Here is an 18,743-nt window from a genome sequence, read left to right on the forward strand (position 1 = left end):
TAGCATGTTTAGTAAAGGGTTTGTGCCAGAGACTCCATTTTTTCAAGTTTGACTGGTTGCTCGGATGATCTCGTTTTGTTCTCGCAACTTGTCATAGTGGTTTTTGATTTGTGGCAAAGCCAGTGTCAAGCAGACACCATTTACTTTTTTGTTCGCTCATATGTTTAGTTTATATCAAGTACAATGTATTGCATGTACGGTACGTTATATTGCACTCTATACGTCCATACCACAGTTGTACTCGTGCCTACGGGTGACTAAATTTCATTTTCAACTTGCCGGCATGTTCTCGTTTTGAGTGCCCGGATAAGAGCTTTGACTTTTGGCTCAAGGTCACTTGAAGATCGCCGACAACTGGAGCTAAAAGCATTTCATGCTTAAAAGAGTAGGCAACCTTAAACTTTGATTTAGGTGTTTCTTTTTGGCACTCGCATCCCGGCGTTGGTGTTCTGTGCTTTGGTAAGCAGTAATAATTGGTTCCTGATGAATTATAATTATTCCAGACACTTCAGTAACTCAACTTGAACTAAGCTTATGCTTTGATATCATGTCTCTAAAGAAACCGATGGATTTTGCACTGTATTATTTTTTTTATTTTTTTCCTAATTTATTTTTAATCTCGTCTCAGCTAATTAGTTATAATTATCCCAGACACTTCAGCAAGTCAGCTTGCAACAAAACTCATGCTTTGATATCATATCTATAATGAAAGTCATGAATTCTGAACTGAACAATTTTTTTCTTTTTTTCTGATTTACTTGGATTGCGTCCCCAGTCGTCTCAGCTAATTAATTCTAATTATTCCAGACACTTCAGTAACTCAACTTATAGCTAAACTTATGCTCTGATATCATATCTATAATGAAATTCGTGAATTTTGTACTGTACAATTTTTTTTAGATTTATTTTCACCTCCTGATCATCTCAGGAGGTGAACCGGAAGTACTGTCCAAAACCCAAATGGCACTCGACGCTTCTGCCACTAAAAACTCCCGATACAGCTTTCTATTGTTCAATACGTGCAACAGAAAAGTGATTTTCTTTTTCTTTTTCTTTTTTTTTTTCCGAGCGTGAAAGAAGCCCGCGAATACACGCAAAATTGCCGCAAAACTAGCCGCTCGAGGCACTATGCGTGTATCCGCGGGCTTCTTTCACGCTCGGAAAACACTTTTATGTACCACGTATTGGGCAACAGAAGCTGTATCGGGAGTTTTTTCCTGTTGCTCTATAATTTTCTTATTGACACTTTTCATCTAAATATAATATCCGAGAAGCTAATTATTTATTAATAATTGAATAATAATTATTATTTATAATGATTATCTAATTATTTATCTAATGCAAAAAAATTGAGTATCTGTAAGCGACGGCAAAAAACATTACCTTGGTTCTGTCCAGCTACGTGGAATTTGCATATATTTAAGTGTCGGTGCAAGAAAGTTACGAAAATTTTTAAAAATCACTTGTAGCAGCTAGGTAGAATGAAACACAATAGAATGAAACAAGTTTGGGTGATCTCTGCGACGTGGTGTCCATATTTAACATGAAAGCCTAGGTCTATTCTGTAACACGTAGAGACGGGGTGCTGGCCAGTGTGCTGGGAAACTGCTTGGCCACCACGCACAATCTACGCTGTTATACTTTGCCGGTGGCAAATCATAGCGCAGAAGCACAGGTACAAATGTTTAATCAATGGGACGGCATGCTGTCTACCGTTTGTCATGATGTCAAACTAACAAGCACGAACAGTGACAATTGTGTACGTTGTTGGTCCGTAGTTTATTTCGCGCCGGTTGCTTCACGTATTAAAATAAATATTTCTTTTTAATACAAACGATGAAAACTGTGAGCGGACACAGGGCGCGACATTTGCGACGTTTGAATTTTGCACTATTTCCCGCGCGCTCCGTACGTGCGCGGCCGGCGCACTGAGTTACCGCGATAAAGAAAATAGTTCTTCAAGGAAGCTAAGCAGAAAACTTTCATACTCCTGCAAACCACATAAATTGTTAAGAAATACCTTTATATTACAATATTTGTTAATAAATATTGCAATTCATGTCTATGAAAGCGTGGATTTCTATGCGCGATTTTGTGTGAATGCGCGCTCGTGCTGTTGACTCTTTGGCGCATTCCAGAACTTTGTGCGTGCGCCGGTATGTGTGCGGGTTGCGTGATGACCTTGCTGCGTTTTCTGTGCCCTTTGCCTCGCTGTGACATCTTTTGTATATTTCAACCTGTTGCTCGCTCTTTATGGGCTACACGTTGCCTCGAAGATCACCATGATCGCCTCCGACTCAGCCAAATCGAAGGTGAGTGAGTGTTTCGAATTCCACTTGCTCGTTCATTGCGACGCTTTCAGCAAAAGGGCGTAGAGAGCCCGCGCGTGTCTTCCACGCGCTTCTGTGCTCGTTTTCATTACTAGTACTATCCTTTCGTTGCGAGAATTGGTTGTGCAGCACTTGATTTGTTATATTGAGCATGAAGTTTTGTTCTGATTTAACTTCACAGCGTGGTTGCGGCGACGTAAAGCAGCTATGTGGAGCCAGCTAAAACAGGGCATGTTGTGCGCGCCACGATTTTTGGTACGGTGTTCCAGCATCGATTGAAATTAGCCTTATTAATGAGCGCTCGTGCTCTGCCGTTTTGGTGAGCAGCTGTGTGGAGCCAGCTAAAACAGGGCATGTTGTGTGCGCCATGTTTTTTTGGTGCGGTGTTCCAGCACCGATTGAAAGTAGCCTTATTAATGAGCGCTCGTGCTTTCCCGTTTTGGTGGAAACAATGCGACGTGAAATAATCCGAACTGTACTGTAATCAAGTATATTTCGTTCGCGCAACGCCGTCCATTGACATGCATCTACTACATGGCGTGTCGGGATCGGCGAAAATATGCGCGGGGCATTTTGCCGTTCGAATGTATTCTGCTGCGCTGTTCGCTTCAGGATCGAGTGCCCAGAGTCCGCTGACACGCCGTGCGGTAGACACGCGCTGTGGCGCGATAATAATAAAGAATTGCAAGGGCGTATATGTGATTCTATGTGATAGGTGAGATAAGAAAGGGCTGATGGCAGCGAATGCTGTGAAATCATCAGGTTATGTGTGGTTTGTTTTCCGCCGGTAGGCGCGCGGTGAACTTTTTTTTTAGCCATTATCTCCCTTCGACGCCATCTAGTACTTCGCGCTAACGCCTTCGCGTAGGCGCTCTATATTCACGGAAAAGGCAGATTCTGTGGGATTGATGATGTATGGTGTTTAATGGCGCAAGGGCCAGATATGGCCAAAGAGCGCCAGGCCAGTGTTCATGAGTTGACAATGGAGCAATGAATTGCGAAAGGTAGATGTGTAGTGGCTGTAAAAGGGCCTAAAAACAATCGCTGTAAAATGCGTAAAATGTATATGTAATAAAATTATGGCAATGGCTAATGAGGTGCACTATGATCACGAAAGAACAGGTTGCAAGATAATGACGATAGGCGAAAATATATCACAGATAAATCTTTTTTAAAAAGCACTACTGCCTTGACAGACCCTTTGAAAACGTAAGGGCATGGAGGCGCGTGCTATGCAAAACTACTGTCGCGGCGACTTCCTCTGAAGAGAGGACGCGCTACGAAACTATTGGGCAGATAACATGCAGTACAACATCGCTCAGAAAATCCAGAACAGCTTTAGTGCTAAACAGAGGTTCGTCGCCAAGAAACATAGCAGGGTGGAGAGGGAGACGGTACTGGTACGCTAAAGGGAAGTGTTGTTTTCTCTCTCTTTCGGCTTCCCTGCACTCCACGAGCACGTGTAGCACGGTAAGCCTCTCTCCACATCTACCACAGGTTGGCGGGTCATTTCCAGTTAAGAGAAAATTGTGGGTGCCATATGTATGTCCTATTCTCAGACGAGAGAATAGGACATTAGTTCTTCGTATTTTCGTAACAGGATGCCACGGGCCAATTTGTGGCTTAACTAAGTGGAGCTTATTGTTCGTTTCGGCATCCCACAAGCGCTGCCAGTGGCTTCGAAGTTTCTTTCTCAAGTAGGGCTTGAGATCTGTGGCAGCGATAGAAGCGGTAGGGTTAAGGGCTCGCGATGTAGTTGATGTGGCCATTTGATCAGCCAGAACATTGCCCTCGATGCCTCTATGGCCAGGCACCCAGCATATAACAATATGCTGGTTAGACAGGTATGCCTTGCACAGAGCAGAATACAGTTCAATAAGTACAGGGTTTTTGTGTCTATGTAGAGTCATGACGGCTTTTACGACGCTTAGGGAGTCTGTAAATATTATTGATCGTTTGAGTTTTGATTCGCCTATACTCTTCACAGCCGATAAAAGTGCATAGGCCTCAGCCGTAAAAATGCTTGTTTCTGGGTGCAGTACATCGGACTCGGAGAACGATGGGCCGACTACTGCATAAGATACCCCTGCATGTGACTTGGAAGCGTCGGTGTAAAACTGAGTGCAGGACGAGTACTTGAACTGGATTTCCAGAAAATGCATCCGGATATGTGCCTCTGGAGCATCTTTTGTGACCTCTACAAACGAAGTATCACACTCTATGAGTTGCCACTGCCACGGTGGCACTGGCTTTGCTGGGGCCATCAGAGTATTTTCAAGTAGTGGGATGTCCATTTCTTCACTAATTTTTCTTACACGTAGTGAAAAGGGTTCTCTTGCTGTCGGCCGGTTATTAAAGAGTGTGGAACTGGTCATATCATTTACGGTTGAGAAGGACGGATGTTCCGGGTTTGAATTTACTTTCAGGAAATAGGTGAGGCTTAAGGATGAACGTTGCATATCAAGCGACCACATGTCCGCCTCTACATACAGGCTTGCCACAGGACTTGTCCTGAAGGCACCAGTGGCTAGGCGGATGCCTAGATGGTGTACAGGATCTAGCATCCTTAGGGCGCTTGGCGTAGCGGAATGGTACACTATGGCGCCGTAATCTAATCTTGTAAGTATGAGGCTCTTGTACAATTTTAAAAGACACTGTGTGTCACTACCCCAAGCGGTGCGTGACAACACTTTTAGAATATTCATTGTTTTCATACACTTGTTTCTTAGATACCGTATGTGTGCCACAAATGTCAGCTTCGTATCTAGAATCATACCTAAAAATTTATGCTCTGTTTTTACGTGCACGCGTTCTCCCTGCAACTCAATGTCAGGATCGGGGTGCAGACCCCTCTTTCTGGAGAACAGGACGCAGGTGGTCTTTTGTGGGTTAAGGCTAAATCCATTCTCGTCTGCCCACTTAGACACCTTGTTCAGACCAAGCTGAATCTGCCGCTCACAGACTGCGAGGTTGCACGAGGCGAAACCTATCTGTACATCATCGACGTATGCAGAATAAAACATGTTTCTTGGGATATACAGACGCAAAGAACTCATTTTTACGATAAAGAGAGTGCAACTGAGCACCCCACCCTGTGGCACTCCAGTTTCCTGCACAAAAGGTCTTGATACAGCATTTCCCACACGAACACGGAAAGTGCGATTAGATAAATAACTTTCTATGACATTTAACATGTTACCACGTATACCAACGTGCGAGAGGTCTCTAAGTATTCCAAACCGCCACGTGGTATCGTAGGCTTTTTCTATATCAAGGAATACAGAGAGAAAGAACTGTTTATGGACGAAAGCTTCACGAATTTGCGTCTCAATACGTATCAAATGGTCGGCGGTGGATCGACCTTCTCGAAACCCGCATTGGTATGGGTCAAGCAATTTGTTTGATTCAAGAAAATGTATCAGTCGGCGGTTAATCATTTTTTCGAACAGTTTGCACAGGCAGCTTGTTAGTGCTATAGGGCGGTAACTCGAAGCAGACGATGGGTCCTTGCCCTCCTTCAGTATAGGAATGACAATGGCCTCTTTCCAGGCAGAGGGGATCTTGCCGGAGGTCCATATAGCATTGTATAGGGAGAGGAGAGTTTTCTTTGTTTCATGAGGAAGGTGTTTCAGCATTTCATAAGCTATGCGGTCAGAGCCTGGCGCAGACTTATTACAACAACTAAGTGATGCATACAGCTCAGCAATGCAGAATGGCTGGTTGTATGCCTCGTTTCCCGTACCTTTTCTTTCTAGTTTCTGTTTTTCTATTGTAGCCTTGTGCCTTTTAAATGTTTGTGAATAATGGGATGAGCTGGCCACATGTTCAAAATGTGCTCACAGACAGTTAGCTTGGTCTTCCAGACTGTGGCCTTGTGTGTTTACCAACGGGATTGAAAAAGTTTGTAGCCCTTTTATCTTGTTAACTTTTTTCCAGACTCTGCCCTCTTCTGTATATGAGTTGATACCTGATAAAAACTTCTCCCAACTCTCTCTCCTGGCCTGTCGGCGCGTTCTCCTGCCCTCCGATTTTATTTTCTTAAAATTGACAAGATTCTCCGCAGTTGGGGAATCGCGTAGCAACCCCCACGCTTTGTTTTGTTTCCTACGAGCGTTCCGACATTCCTCGTTCCACCATGGGACACGGCGTTTGCAGGTCGCACCACTCATTTCTGGTATACATTCAGAAGCAGCATTGATTATGAAAGATGCAAGATACTCAACCGCAGCATCAATTCCCAGCAAAGATATGTCGGGCCACGAGATACCACTTGTAAGACTCTTGAATTTCTCCCAATCTGCCGTATCCAAGTTCCACCGGGGAGCTTGTGGTGGAGGTTCGTTTTGTAGTGGTGATCTCAGCAGTATGGGGAAGTGGTCACTCCCGTAAGGATTTTTTATCACTTCCCATTTGAGTTCAGGAAATATAGACGGGGAAGCTACACTGAGATCAATGGAAGAAAAAGTTTTGTTTGCGAGATTGTAGTAGGTGGGTTCCTTTTTATTCAGGAGACACGCACCAGAGGAGAAAAGAAATTGTTCGATTAGGCGTCCTCGCGCATCAATACGTGTGTCGCCCCACAAGCTGCTGTGTGCATTCAAATCGCCAAGAACGAGGTAAGGTTCTGGTAATTCATCTATAAATGACTGAAATTCATGCTTGTGTAAAGGATAATGTGGGGGTATGTAGAGCGAGCAAATGGTGACGAGTTTACCCAGAAGTACAGCACGAACGGCTACCGCCTCAAGTGCCGTATTGAGTGGAAGTTGCTGACAGGCTACACTTCTGTCGAGTATGATGGCCACACCACCAGAAGATGCGGCAGAGTCCTCGCGATCTCTTCGGAAAACAATATTCTGACGTAGGAAGTTGGTGTTCCTGGAGTTTAGGTGTGTTTCTTGAACACACAGCACCTTTGGATTGAATTTATTGATAAGTTCTTGGATGTCGTCTAGGTTGTGGATTAGTCCTCTAACATTCCACTGCATTATTGTGTTCATGTTGGATGAAAATAAAAGGCGCTGTGTGTCTGAAAAGGGAGGAGAGTGACTTTACTTTACAAGGCCTTTGTCAGGCCCTGTAATTGGTGTTTTGTCTTTTTTGGAGCGGTCGAGAGAACCTCGCCGCTCCTTCGACGCTACCTGCGCCGTTTGGCTTGGACTGGTGTCCATAGCCTCTTGCGAGGCACTGGACACCCGCTCCAAAGAGCGATGTGTGCGTCGCGTAGACTTCGTCTCGAGCGACAAAGTCTTCGTCCCCACCGTACCGGAGGTCGACAGGACCCCTGTGGCCTCTGCGGTGGCCTGGCTGCTGCCGGAGCTTGTAGAGGCCACTGGTGTGGACACGTTGAGAGATGGCAGGGCAGCGTTGGCTGCTCCCACCTTAGGGGCGGGTGGCGTTAGCCTCGGCACGCTAGGCGTGGTCCGGGCTACCGCCAGAGGCCGTTGTGGTGCCGCCCCCCGTTGCACCACTTCGGCGAAAGATGTTTTGAGCAAGAACAACGAGGAGATACGTTGACGTGCTTCGCGGAATGTGATATTCTCCTTCACTTTTACAGTAATTATTTCTTTTTCTTTCTTCCAGGCTGGACAAGCTCTGGAGTATGCCGGGTGACTGCCGTCGCAGTTCGCACAATGTACCTCGTCATTATTGCAATCGTCAGAAGAGTGACCAGTTGTGCCGCACTTTGCGCACATAAGCTGCCCTCGGCAGCTTTGGGATGCGTGACCAAATCTTTGGCATTTGAAACAACGTCGCGGGTTCGGAATATAAGGTCGAACATGAAGTTTTACATAGCCGGTTTCAAGAGTCTCGGGTAATGTGGTTGAACTGAAAGTGAGTATTAAATGCTTTGTTGGGATTTCGTTGTCATTCCTTCTGATTGTGATGCGCTGCACATGGATTACGCCTTGGTCCTTCCATCCATCCAGGAGTTCTTCTTCATTCAATGTCATTAAGTCTTCATCTGATACTACGCCTTTGACTGTGTTCATAGTTCGATGCGCGCTCACAGAAACAGGGATATTACCAAAGGCTACGAGGTGTGCTAGTCTGTTGTATTGTTCCTTGTCTTTTAGTTCCAGGAGCAAATCTCCACTTGCCATCTTTGTTACCTTATAACCAGTTCCAATGGTCTCTCTTAGGCACTTGGCCACAAGAAATGGTGAAATTGTTCTAGCTTTTGTAGATGATTGTTCACAGTGAAGGACGTGGAATTTCGGGAAACGTTCGTTGTTTTTGGGCAAGAATAGTGATGTTGCATCGGTGCGTACCCTTTTCGAGGCACGATCGGTTGAGAAAGGGTTCGGGGATCCCATGGAAATAAACTACTTGTTCGGCAACGGCGTCTGCCACCCACCGCGGAGCCCAACATGGGGACGTGGCAGAACATAGAGACAACTCTGCACAGCGCCAGCAGTATGCCGTTGCTATAACCCAATATGGTAACCCAAGGTAGGACAGCCACACCAGGTTAACCCTTGCCGCCAGGAAAAGTCGAAGTGAATGGAAAAGATGAGAGGACAGGACAGATTAAAAGTGGAAGGGAAAGACGAAGATGATGCTAGAGAGAGATAGGAAAAGACGACTACCGGTTTCCCCCGGGCGGGTCAGTCCGGGGGTGCCGTCTACGTGAAGCAGAGGCCAAAGGGGTGTGTCGCCTCCGCCGAGGGGCCTTAAAGGTCCAAACACCCGGCTTCGGCTCAACCCCCAGGATCCCCTTTTCCCCGGACACGGCTAAGCCACGCACGGTTAAACGTGGGAGGGTCCAACCCTCTTGTGCTCGGGTACGTGGTGGCGCAACTCACCAAACGCCTGCTGACGCAGACGCCCCTGCGGGGGATTCTGTGGGATTCTATGTTATTATTTATAGGGATGAAACATTCAAAATAACGTCATCGTGTGAAGTTTCAGCCTTTGGCCCTTCAGTAACTCATTGATTTAACTAAGTTAGAAAATCAGTAAAGGGACGAGATACTTGGGCATATTTGCCGTGTCGTCCCACTGTGCTTCCAGTGGCATGTAGGCGTTATCGACAAATGTAAAAAATTAGCAAGGCTTTTTATGAGATAGAAGTAGACAGCTATGTCAATAAGTTATTTTTACTTTGAATTCACACTCTAAAGAGGAGAGAAAGTGAAAGGGGAGCGTATCCTTGTGAACTAAATGACGCTTTGACATAAGCTTGGAACAATGGTTTGTTGGTGGAGCAGTTCTGTGGAATACTTAGAGAGTAAGCAAACTGCAGTAGCAGCAGTTAGACGGGGAGTAAAAAAATGCAACACTGGTTTTATATGAACGAGCTACCTTTAAGATGTGGCCACAACAGTTCAGTAGATGAGCAAAATAATTTTAAAATTTTGGAGAGAAATTAAAAATAATTTATTTGCCCACCTCACACTGCCAGTGGCAAGAGCAGCCATGCTTTAATGTTTTCAATCAGTCATTTATATCCATCCATTTATGTCGGCCTAATCGTCCATGTAGATGTTTTGATTGTTGCTTTTGAGTTGTCGTGGCATCACATTTTAATACTGACATCTGTTTTCAGAATCAAAATGAGCCTGGAGACGCCACAGCCGGAATGCGAAAGGTGAATTCTTTGGCCATTCATCGTCTAGCTTCACCATGATCAAATGCACTGTTGCCGGGAGAATGTATTGCCGGGAGGTATTCTCCTTAAGATTTAGTAAAACTGGTAGCATTAAGTGCCTCCTTTGCGATTTTGCATAGCCTTTGATTTGCGAGTCGATTAATTTATTTAATGAGGTGGGCAGTTGGCACACCCTGCCTTTGTGTCTTATGTACACATTCAGCTGAGTAGGTCAGGGACACAGCAAGCGAATCTGATGTGTAGTGGTAATATCGCATTAACGTCGACAGTTATCTTACTGTTTGAGCTGCTACTGCTGCTTGCCAACACAAGCAGCAGTTGCCCAAGATGGCGTGAAAGAGGTTCATTGAAGAGTGGCACATTCTCTGAGTCACATACCCAGAGATCCAAGCAGGTCCATCAGATGGTTATTAACCCACTTCCCTCAACATAGCAACCCTACCCATTAGGCCATTGACCACCTAGTGACACAAATTGGCTGCAAAATACTTAGAGGCAGACACCCGAAAGTATGTGAAGTATCCTAAAAATGCTACTTGCATTAAAGTTTTCGATGCTTTGGTTTACTTACTGTTTTATTTTGTACTGGGTGAATCCTTGTTTTTCTGAAGCACATGGCATCCTAACAGGATAACAAGCTATGGCATTAGTTTTAGTTGTTTTTATTAGTGACATTAGTTGACATTTTAGGTCTGGAGCAGGCAGTATTTCTGTGATTTATTTGGAGTGTGGCTGTTGTGTAAATGTGCTTAAAATCCTTAAACTACCTCACTAATATTTACCTAAATGTGCCGTTTCACATAGGTTGGAGAAGTGCTCATTCAGATGATCCTGGCACAGATTGCCATGGTGGACCAGGCAAGTTTGCAACGGCCTTGATTCACAATGTGTTCACAGAGAACCTCATGGGCCACTCACTTCTCGAAAACACCACCACCAATAGGCAAAAAGAGGCTCGATCTTGGCCTTATCAGGGTCAACGCTGTTATAGGCAAGTACCGTACATCCTTTTTCCCATTGCATTTTTGCATTCACATTTTGTACTTGGAATTACCAGCTTGCTATTAGCACAACAAATGATTTTCAAGTAGCCTGTGTCTGCAACTACGTGCTACAATAGCCTACTATTTGGAATGAATGCTCATTTGATCTCAAGTCTCTAACACCTCCCTACTAAAGTGCTAAATTTTAAAAGCAGCCTTAACTGCCAGAAGTGATTGGTGGCTACAACTGAAAAAGTTAGGTGTATTTGCACATTAGTTGCTCTACTTGACTGTCCATGCAATGAACAGTTGCAATGAAGCAACTACCAATCTGTGAAGCATGCTACCAATCTGGTGGTATAGCGGGTGTGCTTAAGTAGCCTGAAAGTGTTGTTATAAATAGGAATTGTGGAGAAGCTATGCTCAAGTGCAGTTACTGCTCAACTCGAGGGACAGCACTTCCACCAAATTTCAGCAATCAAAATGGCCCTCCAGATTCTGTAACACAAAACATAGTGGTTTCACCTATTTCGACAGACCACATTGAATTAAAGTTGCTCCAGTCTTGAAGGAGGTCCATGTGGTGGCAGACAGTAGCCTTTTAGCAGAGGGAGCTTAAGTTATGGGGCATAATTGTTTGGTTGTTTCACCAAAGCAACAATAAGAAGAGTTGCCAGCTTCGTTGTCAACATTGCTATGTTTAGCAATGTCCATTCATTCTATGCACTCAACCTATTAAGATCCAATTTATAACATTGTATTCTAGGATGTGGAAAAAACAAAGGTATTTATTTGACTTTTCCTCACGTTCCCATAAAATGATCAGTACTCAATAGGCCCTTGGCAGCTACTATATAAAGCTTCTTACAGAACATGAGGCATGTCCACAGCTCCCACTCTGAAATTGTTGGAAATGTCTCCTGCTTTCCTACTTCAAGGACGCACTTGCCTGTTTTCAGCGTTATTATAAACCAGTGCTCAAGTACTATGTGTTTAGATTTATCAAAGATTGAATGAGCTTTGTAGGTGTTAAATGTTTAACCCTTTGAGGATCACATATTTTCTGGAAATACGTCCCCCAATTTAACCGTTATATTTTTATTCTGGATTGTTCTTCAGAGTGACCTTTCAAGAAAAAAAAATTGGTAAATAATTTTTAGGTCACAAAGTGACAAAGGTTTCTTAGTGTCCGCTGTTTTACACCATGTTTATTGTAGCATGCAGGGCAAACTAGCATAATCACATTTTTTAAATGTAATGACACTCACAAAACATTAAACTAGGTGAATACTCCCAAACTACTTCAGTGATGGGCACCCTAGGGTAAAGAGAAATATCAGTGTTAGAAGAAGCCAAGGGGCAACAGCACAATCAGGATTTTTGTAGAAGTCGCAGAAGGTTACAGAATCTGTAATGTGATGCTTGGGGACACTTCATTCTTAAAAGGTATGCTTATTTATATGTTCTTTCGCCGCCTCATATTTATGGTCATGACCACACGATTTGTTTCCGCTACTCTACATGCATGGCAGTGACCCTCAAAGGATTACCAGAGCCAGTCTACTTGCATATTTCTCTTGTAAGACTGAGCATTTCTTCGTATTTCATCTTCGCATTTACTTGTGTTAGTGTAACCAGGTTGGCGTGCAACTGCAGTAAATCCTCGGTATAAGCAGTATTTTCTTTTAAGTAGAGAGGCATAAGAATGGCCATCATAATGTGAGAAGTGCACTCCAGTATCATATGAGCTGGTAAAACAAATTCAGATATACCATACTCAATTCTGGCCGCATAACCGTATTTGGAGCAACTCCTGCAAGGAAAAGTGCAATAAAGTGCTGCACATTTTGATTATGATTGTTGAGAGAACTAATTTTAGTTGCCAGTAGTCTACCTTTAAGTTTTTTCACCAACAGTATATATGAAGTCTTTTTTTCTACCATTTTGTTCCTGAGCAAGCAACGTTCACATTTTTCACACCAAGGATATTGATGAAGTTATTCTGCCACAGTGGGCTTTTCCTGTTTGCCTTCTGCATATTGTACTAAGTGGAGTCCTCCGGCGCCACTCCACTTTGAAAGCTGGTCATTCTGCAGAATTGAACTCGTGAAAACTTTGAATAAACAAAACAAATGAAAGTTTCATTATAACAGGGCATACTGCATGTCACACTTTTGCATGTGGAACATTGATCTTAAACCTCATGCTGTTTTTCCTTTTTTTACAGGCTTTTACCTGTCACAAGTTTCCTAGGACAAACATGGCCCACATTAAGAACACACTGGCCTCACTTCTCGCAAGGGACCTGAAGTGTCCAGAAGAGCTCAAGTCTGTGGACAGTTCAAGTGGTGTGCACTTGCAGCCCTCAACAATTTTTTATTATTATGATGTTTCTAGTCACCTGAAAAGCCCAGGTTGGATGGTTCAGACACAAGTAATGTGTTGTGATTAATAATTAATTGCACAAGTGTTGCGCTTTGTATTTCAGTACATTTTACGTAAATTTTTAATATATTTCTACAAAAGATAGTGTTTCTTGACTTTTATTTCATAGGTATCTCGGGTCCTTTCATGCCAAGACTGTTCCATGACGGCACACCATTTCAAGTTTGTTTGATAAAGTAAAAGTAGGCACAGTGAGAACTTTTACAGAAAATTAGCTTTCATACATACACGTGAAAGTGGAATCTGTGCTATTGTCAGAGTGGTTCTGTTTAAGAAAAACTACATATTAACATATGTTTGTAGTAATTGTTTATTTTGCTATTTCAAAACAGTAAGAATTAATAGGTAAATTTTGCTTAAATTCAGAGTGCAACAACAGTTCTCGGGCAAGGCAGCGATGTGCTTTCTTTCATGTACGCATGAAATCTGATTTCTTGCAAATTCTTTCATTCTAACTTGTTTTGCAGCACTCAAAAATTCAAACAAATTTCCTCATGCCAGTTCCATTTAAGTCTTCCAGCAGGTAACTAATGGCCACTGTCTATATGATAAAAATGTTAAGTAGTAAAAGTGAATAAATCGCTTGGTATGTAATGACCTGCCCAGGAACTTAGTAATGATGGCAGAAAATGCAACTGGATCGTGCAACAAGCAATACAGCACACTAAACTGCTGCCATGGCACAACTTATTGTAATTACCATGTCGTTTCAGAGGTAGATAACGTTTAGTGAAATGGGCACATAATTTAACCAATAAGTAAGAGTCTCAGTGGGCTCATGCAAATAGTGCCATGATTATTAAGTTACTGGCTACCAAATAGAGAAAGCAAGTACTTTTTAAATAAATGTTTTTTACTGTAATGCTTGTATATTTATGTTCTATTTATTTCAATTTTGAGAAATGTTTTACTTTAGGGCCACGCAAACTTTACATCTCTCAGTACTCAACTTCGTTATTGTATCAAGCTGCTGGCAGTTTGTAGATTGCATTAGGATTTTTTTTATCTCAAGGCACACATGGCTGTACAGTTAACAAATGTTTGGCTTCAATAAACAATTCATCTAGAAAAAAATGCTTTTTGTCCACATCAATTTTGAGCTGTTGATTTCATGAAGGAATTGATTTTGTGTGTTAAGCCAATTTACAAACTGGCATAATGGTTCTGCTAGCAGCTCTATAATATGTTTTATTACAGGCTATATCTAAAAGTGGTTTTGATCCCTGGGTGACCCAGGTCTGCAATACAATAGTGCCTGCATTTAAGTTTGCTCCTGTCCACTAGTATGCAAGGACCACATCAATATGGATGGCATCAATGGTAATGCTATGAGACTCAACTTAGCTCAGCGGTATTTAAAGAAAAGTCTAGTGCAGTTTTCAACACTACTCACGAAACAGCATATTTAAGTGGGCTCTCAAGTGATTTCAATAGTGATGTTCAACACTGCTCCAATAATATTTAAATGGTGTTGCACTATTGACTAACATTGCACGTTAGGCTTGTTGGTGTAACATAATGGCGGCAAAAGGTGTAGTGCATCCGAAACAGGACACAAGAGGATGAACACAGACAACACACGTTTGGCACTTAATGTGTGTGTTGTCTGTGTTCTCCCTCTTGTGTCCTGTTTCTGATACGTAGCACCTTTTGCCTCCATCAAGCAATATTGACGTTTAACGCTCATCCAATAATACTTCAATGGGGTTTCAATATTGATGTTCAACAATGCTTCAATAATATCTCAATGAGGTTTCAATATTGATGTTCAATACTGCTCCAATAACATTTCAATGGGGTTTCAATATTGACATTCAACACAGTTCCAACATTATGTCAATGGGGTTTCAATATTGGCATTCAACATATTTCAACAATGTCTCAACAGGTTTTCAATATTGACATTCAACACATCTTCAACAGTTCATCAATGGGCTTTCAATATTGGAATTCAACATGGTTTCAACAATCCATCAATGACTTCTCAAATTGAAGCGACCCAATGATGTTTCAACAAAATGTCCCGGGCCAATTTTCAACACCTGTCAACAATTTCCTCAATAATGTTTCAACAAAGCCTCAATGTGCTTTCAATGCTATTTGTTGACATTGACCAATGACTTTTCAACAACTTTTCAACAATTTTTTTGTAAGGGAATATCGCCGCGGTGAGGGTGAACGTGACTGCCGCTGCGATGTGTCCGGCCTGCGCTGCTGGTCGAGGAATTCTGCGATGTCGGGAGGCCGTTGGCCGAACCTAGGTCGAGGCGAATCGACAGAAAAACCCCGCAGTCCGAGTCGTCGGTAGGGGCATTCCTGATACACATGACCCGCTTCGCCGCAGTGGTAGCACAGCGGTCGTCGATCGGGTGCTCGCCAAACCTCTGATTTCCTCGCGGGTATTCGGCGGTCGTCGAAGTACGGTAGCAGGGTTGTCGGAGCGGCTTGCGCTGCTTGCAACGCGACTGGCTACGCAACATAAGTAGGTGCAAAAGCTTGGGCGGGGCTCAGCAATGTTTCCGCGTAAGTCTTGCGCCGGGACTCGCTTGGGAGAGGTGATGCTTCACTGCTGGAAAGAGATGCTTGTAGTGCCTGCTGTACTTCGTTGCGTACGACGCTGTCGAGGGAGCCGACTGGAGGTGGCGACGTACAGTGGTGCTTCTGCAGCTCGTCGCGCACCACGGAGCGAATCAGCTCGGAAAGCAAGGCGACGTCGCACCCGAGGCCTACCGGCGTATCCGGAGTGCAGGCGGCATTGACTTGCCGGTTGTACATGTTCGACCGTTGCTGAAGCGTCTTCTCCATCGTGGTGGCTTCGGTGAGGAACTCCGCAACAGTCTTGGGCGTATTCCGAACAATACCGCCAAAGAGCTGCTCCTTAACGCCTCTCATCAGATGACGCACCTTCTTCTCCTCCGACATGCTCGGGTCGGCACGCTGAAAGAGACGCGTCATGTCCTCCACGTACATCGTGACGCTCTCGTTGGGCTTTTGAACGCGTGATTGGAGGGCCCGCTCCGCTTTTTCCCAGCGATCGGGGCTGGAGTAAGTCTCTAGTTGCTTGCACTGGAACTCGGACCAGGATAACAGGGCACTTTCGTGGTTCATAAACCACGTGCGAGCACCATCCTGGAGACTGAAGTAGACGCGCCTGAGTTTGGTGTTGTTGTCCCACTCGTTACACGCAGCCACGCGCTCGAACTCCGCCTGCCAGTATTCCACGTCTTCAAATGTGTCTCCATGAAAAGCCGTTGGCACTTGGGGGTTCAGCACCGTTAGGTAAGTCGGTGTCACCCTTTCCGTAAAATTCGTAGTGGTCGCAGTCATCCCTTGTTCCTGGAGGTTTCCAAATCCTGGGGCAAGGCCTCAGATTCGCCGGCTTGTGCGGTGAACTGGAGTCAGCTCCAATCGTGGGGCGAGGTTTTTGCCAGCCCAGTGGGGTCTCCTGCATCAGTTGAGCGTACCCAGCAAGCTCCACCAAATTGTCGCGTATACTCTGCTATAGAAAACACGCTGAATAAGAATCCAGGCAAGCGTAAGCGTCGACGCGCGATGCCGAGACGAACCTCGTTCTCTTCTTTTCTCAGTCCCCTCGCTCTGCCACACCATGTGGCAATATTACTTATTCTGTCTTTATGTATATTGTCTCAGGGTGCTGCAAGAACAGCACATGACACCAGTTCAGATTTGCAGGAAATAGGACGCACGTTAGGCGTAACATCTGAGGAAATATTAATGTTCCTGGCTTAAATAGGAGCTTTGCAGTGAATACTAAACCATCGTTTTTCTCCATTGTCTTGAATTCACGTGACACGTAGCTGGTTTCGCTGTTGTCCTTAGAGAGTTAAAGTAGGTAGATTATGTTTTATTTTCTGACCAAATGGAGCTTCTTATCGTGCACCGGCAGAGATCAAAGCTTGATGGTTAATTCCGGATTCTGAAGCAACTTATGTATGGAAGCGCGTCCGAGTGTTATTATTGTCTTTTGCGAGTGGTGCAGAATTTAGGCCGCTGCCATGAGAGAACTATAAATTCCAACAATTTCAAGCTTAGAAAAAAAAAGAGAAACCATTATGGTAAATCTGTATGCGAAGTTATGAATGGGTATCAGTTAAAGCTTTTACAAAAATTACTATTCAAGCAGTCAGAATATACTACGGGCGTCATCCGCAATACTTACCAGAGTCCTAAAGGAACTCTACGCGCGCAACCACGAGTTCAATTTCCTTGGAGTGGATTGTTGGGCGATTTGGTACAAGTTATAACGTAGTGGACTGTCAGCAAACGGGAAGCAAGTTAGAAAAAAAGTATAACAAAAGACTAGCAAAGGTACATGGAGGAAAATGAAAGGTGTCATACCGACCCTGATGCACACTGCCATTAACACATATGTTCATCATCGTCATCAGCCTATATTTATGTTCACTGCAGGACGCAGGTCTCTTCATGCGATCTCTAAGTCCCCCGGTCTTGCGCTAGCTGATTCCACTTGCACCTGCAAATTTCCTGACTTCATTGCCCCCCCCCCCCCCTAGTTTTCTGCCGTGGGCGAGTGCACTTCCTGTCTCTTGGTATCCATTCCGTAACTGTAATAGTGCACCGGTTATCCATTCTATGCATTACATGGCCTGCTCAGCTCCATTTTTTCCTCTTTATGTCAACGAGAATATCGCCTGCACTCGTTTGCTCTCTGATCCAAACCATTCCCTTTGTGTCTCTTAACGTTAGACCTAACATTTTTCGTTCCAAAGTTCTTTGCGCGGTCTTTACCTTGTTTTCTAGATTCTTTGTGAACCTCCAAGATTCCGCCCCATATGATAGCACTGGTAGAATGCAACGATTGTACACTTTTCTTTTAAACGACAGTGGTAAGCTCCTAGTCAGGATTTGGTAATGCCTGCCGTATGTACTCCAATCCAATTTTATTCGTCTGTAAATTTCTTTCTCATGATCAGTGTTCCCTGTGAGTAGCTGACCTAGATAAACGTACTCCTTTACAGACTCTAGATGTTGGCTGGGGATCCTGAATTATTGTTCCTTTGCCAGGCTATTGGACATTATTTTTGTCTTCTGCAGACTCATTTTCAACCCCACTCTTACACTTTCTCGGTTAAGGTTCTCAATCACTTGTTGTAGTTTGTCTCCATTGTTGCTGAATAGGACAATTCATATGCAAACGGTATATGTTCATATGGCCTGGTAAAGGTAGCCCATGGTGGAAAGAGTGCCACGTACGAGAAAATGAGTTCATAAGAACGGCTTGTTAGGTGACTTCGTACATTTTATAACGTGCTGTAATGAAAGCAAACAAGAAAAAAAAGAATTTGTCGCAGTTTCACCCGAAAGGCGAAGCACCAATTGCGATAGCAAATT

The 18,743-nt window shown here is 43.9% G+C and overlaps 1 long non-coding RNA gene across 1 annotated transcript; it reads left to right on the forward strand.

The window, feature by feature from the left end:
- The first annotated feature begins 2,175 nt into the window (after positions 1–2,175).
- On the forward strand, positions 2,176–10,918 carry LOC125942983 (uncharacterized). The gene is made up of 3 exons (XR_007465459.1): positions 2,176–2,312; positions 9,880–9,921; positions 10,747–10,918. It is a non-coding gene; the product is annotated as an uncharacterized LOC125942983 (long non-coding RNA).
- Positions 10,919–18,743: the final 7,825 nt, after the last annotated feature.

Source organism: Dermacentor silvarum, chromosome 2 (genome assembly GCF_013339745.2).
Source record: "Dermacentor silvarum isolate Dsil-2018 chromosome 2, BIME_Dsil_1.4, whole genome shotgun sequence".
NCBI lineage: Eukaryota > Metazoa > Arthropoda > Arachnida > Ixodida > Ixodidae > Dermacentor > Dermacentor silvarum.